Source organism: Dama dama, chromosome X (genome assembly GCF_033118175.1).
Source record: "Dama dama isolate Ldn47 chromosome X, ASM3311817v1, whole genome shotgun sequence".
In the NCBI taxonomy this organism is placed as follows: domain Eukaryota; kingdom Metazoa; phylum Chordata; class Mammalia; order Artiodactyla; family Cervidae; genus Dama; species Dama dama.
The window spans coordinates 36663190-36671424 of record NC_083714.1 but is presented as its reverse complement, the minus strand read 5'-3'; the positions used below and the strand labels follow the sequence as shown (position 1 = coordinate 36671424).

General features: G+C 47.2%; 1 non-coding gene across 1 annotated transcript; it reads right to left on the bottom strand.

The window, feature by feature from the left end:
* Positions 1-7485: 7485 nt before the first annotated feature.
* Positions 7486-7557, bottom strand: TRNAE-CUC (transfer RNA glutamic acid (anticodon CUC)). Its single transcript has one exon. It is a non-coding gene; the product is annotated as a tRNA-Glu (tRNA).
* Positions 7558-8235: the final 678 nt, after the last annotated feature.

The following is an 8235-nucleotide window of genomic DNA, read 5'->3' as shown; positions in this document are numbered from 1 at the left end:
GCTGCTCAGGATCCCGGCTGCTCTATATGGAGCGCGCCCCGCGCTGCGCGCAGCTACAGCCCTCAGGTGTTCCACAAAAGCGCGGAACAAAAGGCTGCGTCTGCTCTTGTGCCTTCCCCGTCAGAGCGGTCCAGGCAGCCAGGAGCTTGATAGGCGCACTCTCTCTGGGTGCGGCGCGCCCACTCCCTTCCAGGGTCCCAATCTCAGTTTCCGCCGGCACCAGTCGGGTGCCAGTCAGGTGCATGCGCCTTCTGCCCTCTGCGTCCCCAGCCCCAGTCCCCGCCCGCGCCGGTCGGGTGCCTGCGCCCTGTGTCTCGCCGTGACCTGCTCCCGCCTCCGGCGGGTCTGGGCCATTCCACAGTCTGCGAGCTCTTCTCTGGACTTTCTCGGTCCCTTTATTCTGTGAACGGCCGGCAGCGTGTTTGGGAGGGTTAATTTTCTCTCTCTTCCCTGCTCTCCCACAGTTCAAGTTGGCAACTCACAAAAGCTCCCTCCGATTGTCCTCAGGGCACTCAGGCCCGGACCCTACCCCAAGCAATGCCGCCCGCTCCTCTCCGTGCCGCCCCCACTTGCTGGTGGCGGATGCGGGTGTCTGGGGCACTTTTCTGCTGAGAGTTGCTTTTAGGCATGTAATCTGTGGGTTTTATTTATTGTTTCCCTCCCAGTCAGGTTGTCCTCCTAGATTCAAACACTTCCCCCAGGCCCGCCAGTGCGATGGTTTCCCAGTGTCTGGAAACGTCCTCTAAAGACTCCCTTCCCGGACGGATCTCCATCCTTAGCTCTTTTGTCTCACTTTTTATCTTTTATCCTACCTCCTTTCGAAGACAATGGGCTGCTTTTCTGGGCACCTGATGACCTCAGCTAGCGATCAGAAGTTGTTTTGTGAAGTTTGCTCTGCGTTCAGATATTCTTTTGATGAATTTGTAGGAGAGAAAGTGGTCTCCCCGTCCTACTCCTCCGCCATCTTGGCTCCTCCCTCCACATCTCTTTTTAAAATTGCCTTTTAAAAATATTTCATTCAGTCACGTAGTCATTCAGCAAATATTATTGAATATCTGTACTGTGATAATCAAGGAGCTCATGTTTTGGTAGGGAAGAGGAAATTACTTAAAGTCCAGCCTTCAGTGAGAAAGTAACACTTTTGGGCAAGGCCTCAAGGAAAGGAATTTTTTAAATTATTTTATTTATTTATGGTTTTGCTGCATCTTGTTGCTATGGGCAAGCTTTCTCTACTTGCGGTGAGCAGAGGCTACTCTTTGCTGCAGTGTGCAGCTTCTCATTGTGGTGACCTCTTCTATTGCAGAGCACAGGCTCTAGGCACACAGGCTTCAGTAATTACAGCATTTGGGCTCAGTAGTTGTGGCGCATAGGCCCAGCCACTCCACTGCACATGGAATCCTCCCACACCAGGGCTCAAACCCGTGTTCCCTGCATTGGCAGGCTGACTCCTATGCACTGTACCACCACGGAAGTCCAGAAAGGACTTCTTGACAGTGGCTTGAAATTATCTTTCAGGAAGGGACTGATTGGTCAGAAAATAATATTAATGGAAATGAAGACACGTACACAGTCATTTACAAAGTTTCTTATGTTCATGATCACATAGGACCCTCACACAATAGAAAGAAGCATTGTCTACCTAAACAAGAGCTTACTTGCATGAACATGATTATAAAGCCACCAGGTAAATACTGCTAACAATTTGTACCTGTTACAAGGAAGTCAATGACTATTGTCTCAGACCATGCAGGACCCATCTGATGGGAAATTCTCAGCCCATTGGTAATGGCATATTCAAACTAATACTAATGTAACTATATCATGAAAATAAAATATGGGTTTATTAGTTAATCTAATTTTCCAGATAATTATTCATTTCTGATTATATTTTCTTTCTTCTCTAAAAGTGGGCACAACTTTTCCCATTCACTCACTAACTGAGCAAATATTTATTGAGTGCCAAGCTCTGTATTGGGTTTCCGAGGTGGCTCAGAATTAAAGAATATGCCTGCAGTGAAGGAGACTTTTGATCCCTGAGTCAGGAAGATCCTTCGAGAAGGATGTGGCAACTCACTCCAGCATTATTGCATGAAAAATCCCATGGACAGAGGAACACGGCGGGGGCTATAGTTCAAAAGAGTTGGACAAATGACTTAGTGACTAAACAACCACAAACAAAGCTCTGTATTAGGCACTATTGGATATCCAGATTAAGTCAAACATGGATCTTCACATGAAAGTATATTAAATACCCCAATACAGGAAAAATGCTGGATAAGACTTTATTCAGTGCATCACCTTAATTTAGGAGGCTGAAAGAAGTGGAAATAGTTCAGAGAAAGGGAAAAAAACCCTATGAATCCCAGTTAATGTGGACTTTTTTGCATGTGGAGATTTATAATACATCTTAGAGTTTACAAAGTGATTTCATATGTGTATTGCTTCCTTTAATCTTCTCATAACAATCCCACGAGGGAGGTATTTCCATACAGATTCAGCAATGTAAAACTTTGTCTGGTGTCACACAGTGAGTCAGGACTCAGATCCTCCTCGTCTTCTCTGTGATAGACACAAAGAAGTCCACCTCGAGGAAGGAAATGCTGCCTAGCTGTGGGGAGTTCAGTCAGCAAACAGCCTCCAGCTGTCAGCTCCTTCCACAGCTACAGAGATACCTCACAGCCAGATCGCACCTTTTCTAAGACAGCCTGCATCTGTTGACTCAGAGAGGTAGGATTATAAAGGTGTAGCTATTTTGGCTTGATAACAGAGCACTTAGGTCATCATTGGTTGCTCCAGAGTCCCACAGAAGTAGAGAAAAAACAATCCTAAAATTCATATGGAAACACAAAAGACCCCCCAATAGCCAAAGCAATCTTGAGAAAGAAGAGCAAGCCTGGAGGCATCATGTATTCTGATCTCATACTATGTAACAAAGCTATAGTAATCAAAATAGTATGGTATTGGCATAAAAATGATACATAGATCAACAGAACAGGATAGAGAACCCAGAAATAAACTCATACATATACAGCCAAGTCATCTTTGACCAGGGTGTCAAGAGCACACAGTGGGCAAAGGCTAGTCTCTGCAACAAATGGTGCTGTGAAAACAGGATAAGTCTAAACATAACCCAGATGCACTGGGCCTGATAAAGGAGGAAAAGGACTGTACTCCAAAGAAGCTACAAGAGGTAGCTGGTGTGTGTCAGCAGGAGAAGGGAGAATATACACGAGATTGGATTTTGAGGTTGGTTGATCGATGTGGGGAATGGATAAACTCAGAGAGATGTAATTGAGTTTATTGAGTACTGTCCTGAAATACAGGTATAACACCTTGTTATGGACCCCAGGAAGTGGTGTAAATTTTCTAGTAGGATGGCTCCTAGAAGGAAAACGTGATAGCCTATGCTGTATGGATTTGAAATGTCAATCACTGTGGTGGCAAATAGTTTAGGATGGGATTAGAAGGCTCAAGGAAGTGGGCGTGCTGGAATGGACATCCCCACGTCCAACTACAAGAACCAGCAGAAAAGTTTGTCTTCCATAGGAAGAGCCAGAGAGCACACTATTTAACAAAACTGTCAGGAATGCTCAGGTGAGACGGACGCCAATGTCACTCAAGAGTTCAGTGGTGGCCTCCTTTGCCATCCAGGTCTGAGAAAAAAACTGTCATAAACTTAGGTTACTGATAGCATTATGGATGAAAAAACTCATGACAACAGAAGCCAGGTTGTGGTGCTGAATCACCAGATGCCAGGAGTTTGCAGTTATTGTAATATAACCAAGTTCACATTGGCAGTCAAGGGATCTGACCCACAGAGTTACGGAGATGGTGACTAGAACGTAGCATCCCTAGGGGGAAAGTTACAGGCACTATTACTACTCCATTTGTGATAACAGAAACAATCTGGGAGACTAAGGCCCATTGTTTCAAAAAAAAATCATGATCCCCTGTCCAGTTTCCAGACCCAATTCAGTTTTTGACTCACTGATAGAAGACCTGGCTGAATCCCTCAGAGAAAGGACCCTGCAATATCACAGCAAGTATTCACTATAGTGATTCTCCTTCTGCAAAGGGACCTCTGGTCATTTATTTGGGTAACTGTGTACTGGAGAGAGTACACTTCGATATTTTGAGGGCTATAGGACATAGAGTCTGAGTTGACATAGATACCGGGATACTCAAAATATCATCATAGCCTCCAGTGAAAGTGGGAACATATGAGGCCCAGGTAATAAGTGGAGTCCTGGCCAAGATCCAGTTCATGGAAGGTCCGTGGGTGCAAGAACTCCATGGTCATCACTCCAGTCTCCCAGGGTACAACTAGGTAGTTGACACAACTACCACTTTGTGTCCTTGGCCAGTGAGATAAGAGTTATCACAGTGGGGAAGGCAAGTGGAAACCTCTGATACTAAACCACCACCACCACACCACACTGCTTGGCTGTGACAGTAAATTGTCACATTGCAGAAGGTGCTTGTGGAGATTAATACTACCCTTAAGGTTCTAAAGGATTGCAGGGTGGTGATTCTCATCTTATTTCTATTTAATTTGCCAGTCTTGTGCCTGCAGACATTAGCTGGGATAGGACTGTAGACCACCACAAGTTCAACTAAGTAGTAGCTCCAATCACATCAGCTGTGCTAGATGTGATAACCTTAAATACATCCTTATGGCCACTGAATTGGCAAATACTTTATTTTCTGTCCCAATCAGAAAGGAGAATCAAAAAGAACTGGCATTCAAATGCAATAGGAAATAGTATATACATTTACAGTTGTTGGGTTTTTTTGTTGGGGGGCAGTTCTAGCGGATCTTCGTTTCTTTTCGAGGCCTTTCTCTAGTTGCGGTGAGTGGGGGCTGCTCTTTATTGCAGTGGGTGGGCTTCTCATTGTGGTGGCTTCTCTTGTTGAGGAGCACAGGCTCTAGGCACGTGGGCTTTAGTGCTTGCAGCTCGTGGGCGCTAGAACATGGGCTCAGTAGTTGTGGCACAGGGCTTAGTTGCTCCATGGCATGTGGAATCTTCCTGGACCAGGGATCGAGCCTGCGTCCCCTGCACTGGCAGGTAGATGCCTATCCACTGCGCTACCAGGGAAGTCCCACACTTACAGCTTTGTCCCAGGGCTATACTAGCTCTGCTATCCTCTGTCATAATTTAGTCTGAAGGGATCAGAACCTTCTGGGAATCCTGCAGAACATCTCACTAGTCTACTGCTGCTGCTGCTGCTAAGTTGCTTCAGTCGTGTCCGACCCTGTGCAACCCCACAGACGGCAGCCCACCAGGCTCTGCCGTCCCTGGGAGTTTCCAGGCAAGAACATTGGAGTGGGTTGCCATTTCCTTCTCCAATGCATGAAAGGGAAAAGGGAAAGTGAAGTCGCTCAGTCGTGTCCGACTCTTAGCGACCTCATGGACTTTAGCCTACCAGGCTCCTCCGTCCATGGGATTTTCCAGGCAAGAGTACTAGAGTGGGGTGCCATTGCCTTCTCCGCACTAGCCTACCACATTGACAATATTTCGTTCATCAGACTAGAAGAGCAAGAGGGAGCTATTGTTCCACTTCTTGGTAAGATGCACGTACTCCTGAGGATGGCAGATAAACCCTACAAAGATTCAGAGGCTTACCAGATCCATAAAATATTTAGAGGTCCAGTGGTCAGGGATTTGCTGGGGCATCCCCTTCAAAGCAAAAGACAACTTCTTACACTTGTACCTCTTGCCACAAGAGAAGGAATCGTGACCTCTGATGGGTCTTCTTGGGTTGTAGAAGCAGTGTATCTCACATTCAGAGATTCTACTCTATCCCAAGTGACAAGGCAACACACATCAGCTATGACTGGGGCCCAGAGCAGTGAAGGGCTTTGCAGCAGGCCCAGGCTGCCATGCATGCTGCCCAGCCATGCGATCTTGGCAGATCACATGGAATTAGAGGTATCAGTGGTGGGAAAAGATAGTATGGAATCCATGGCAAACCCCCATGGGAGAATCACAATGCAGGCCCGTGGGGTTCTGGAATAAGGCCATGCCATCTGCAGAAGAGAGTCACATGTCTTTAGAAAAACAACTCCTGGTATGCTGCTGGGCTCTGGAGAAGATGAAACACCTGACCATGGGACACGAAGTAACCATGCAACTAGAACTGTCTATCATAAACTGAGTCTTATCATGTCCATTAAATCATAAGGTCAGGCAGACCCAGCAACAATTCATTACAAGATGAAAGGGAGGTATCCAAGGGTGATCATGAACAGTACTAAAGGGCATAAGCAAGTTGCCAGCTCAGGTAGCTCCAACGCCCATGGCACACATCACACTATACAGAGCACCTCCCTCAGTTCATGCCGACAGCTCTGTGGGGACCCCCATCAGATGAACCGAAGGAGGAGGGAAAAGCCTGGTTTACAGATGGGTTGGGTCAGTATGTGGGCAGAAGTGAAAGATGGATGGTAGCTGTATTAACTGTATTAGCCTCCCTCAGGGGATGGGGGACTTGAAAGAGTGTCGCATGAAAGTCCTGCCAATGAGCAGTGATTTGGGTGATATACTTAATCGTCCACTTTGGGTGGAAAGAGAAGTAGCTCTAGGTTAAAATCTTTATACACTGATGGTCAGTGGTGAAGGTCCTGAATAGCTGGTTAGGGGTTTGGAAGGGAAAAGCCTGGTAGATGAGGAACAAGGAGATCCGAGACAGAAGCATGTGAATGGACATCTGAGAAATGGCTCTATGCGTGAAGATCTTTGTATCACATATTAACATCCATCAGAGAGCATACTGCTCAGAGGAGGCACTGAATAACCAAGTAAACAAAACGACCTGGGCAGCCGACCTCAGCCAGTCTTTGTCATTGGCCACCCCAGTGATGGCAAGACGGGCACATGAACACAGTGCCCACGGTGGCAGACACAGAAGCTACACATGGCTCCAACAGCATGGACTCCTGCTTACAAAGGCTGATCTTGCTAATGCTACTGCAGAATGTTCAACGTGCCACACACGGCACTATTCCTTGAGACCAACTGGCCACCTGGTAGCAAGCTCACAACATTATGTCTCTTCCATCCTGAAAGGGCCAATGGGTCATTCGCATAGAAATAGACACATATTTCAAGTATGGGCTTCACTCTCCTGCCTGCAGGTCCTCAGCCAGCAACTTCTTTCTCAGGACTTATGGGATGGCATATAGCATCATGTCACACCATCTCTGATGTCTCTATATATACATGATAGATAGGTAGACAGATAGATAGGTGATAGAGAGATGTAGAAGATATAGATATAAAAATAAAATCTCTTAATGGTTCTCCTTCTCTGTTTGAATCCTGCCTAATGCAGGAACTTTGCACTTACCCTCCCTGTAACTCTACAGGACTTGAGGACCTGGTTTCCAAAGGAGGCATCCCTTCTCTGGGGACACAGCTAGAATACCATTGAGTTTGTTTCCTTTCCTTTTCTTTTGGTTGCACTGTGCAGCTTGTGGGAACTTAGTTCCCTGACCGGGGATTGAACCAGGTCCCCGGCAGTGAGAGCACCATGTCCTAACCACTGGACCACCAGGGAATTCCCAAGAATCCCGTTGAATTCTAAGCTACAGCTGCTGCCTAAGCCTTTTAGGGCCCTCGTGTCCAGGGTCCAGCAGGCCAGAAGAGAGGTCAGTGACACAGCAAGGGTAATGGACTCTGTCAGGAGCAGGGCTGCTGTTAAACAACAGAGCCCTGAAGAAGCTCGTGTGGAACTGTGTGGTCACTTGGGCCTCTGTGAATTCTCTTTTGCCCAATGATGGCAGGAGGTGGACAGATACAGCAGCCCCAGCCTGAGAAGGTCATGATGACCAGGGGCTCCCTCCCTTCGAAGGTGGTCTGGGTCAGGCCCGCCAGTAAGGCACTGAGGCCACCAGAGGGCGGTAGCACCAGGATAGCATGACCTAGAACAGAGAGTGTAGGAAGGAGATCCTGTGTGCACGCATGCTGTCATGTCTGATTCTTCGCGACTGTAGGCTCCTCTGACCATGGGATTCTCCAGGCAAGAATACTGGAGTGGGTTGCCATTTCCTTCTCCAGGGGATCTTCCCAACCAGTGATCAAACCCACATCTCCTGCATTGGCAGGTGGGTTCTTTACCAGTAAGCCCCCTGGGAAGCCTAAGAAGCTGAAGGAAGGAGATGCTGAGTGATAATTGCAGCCCCAAGAGCAGCTGAGGTGGGGGTTGTCGGCAGTCCCACGAACATAACTCTTCTAA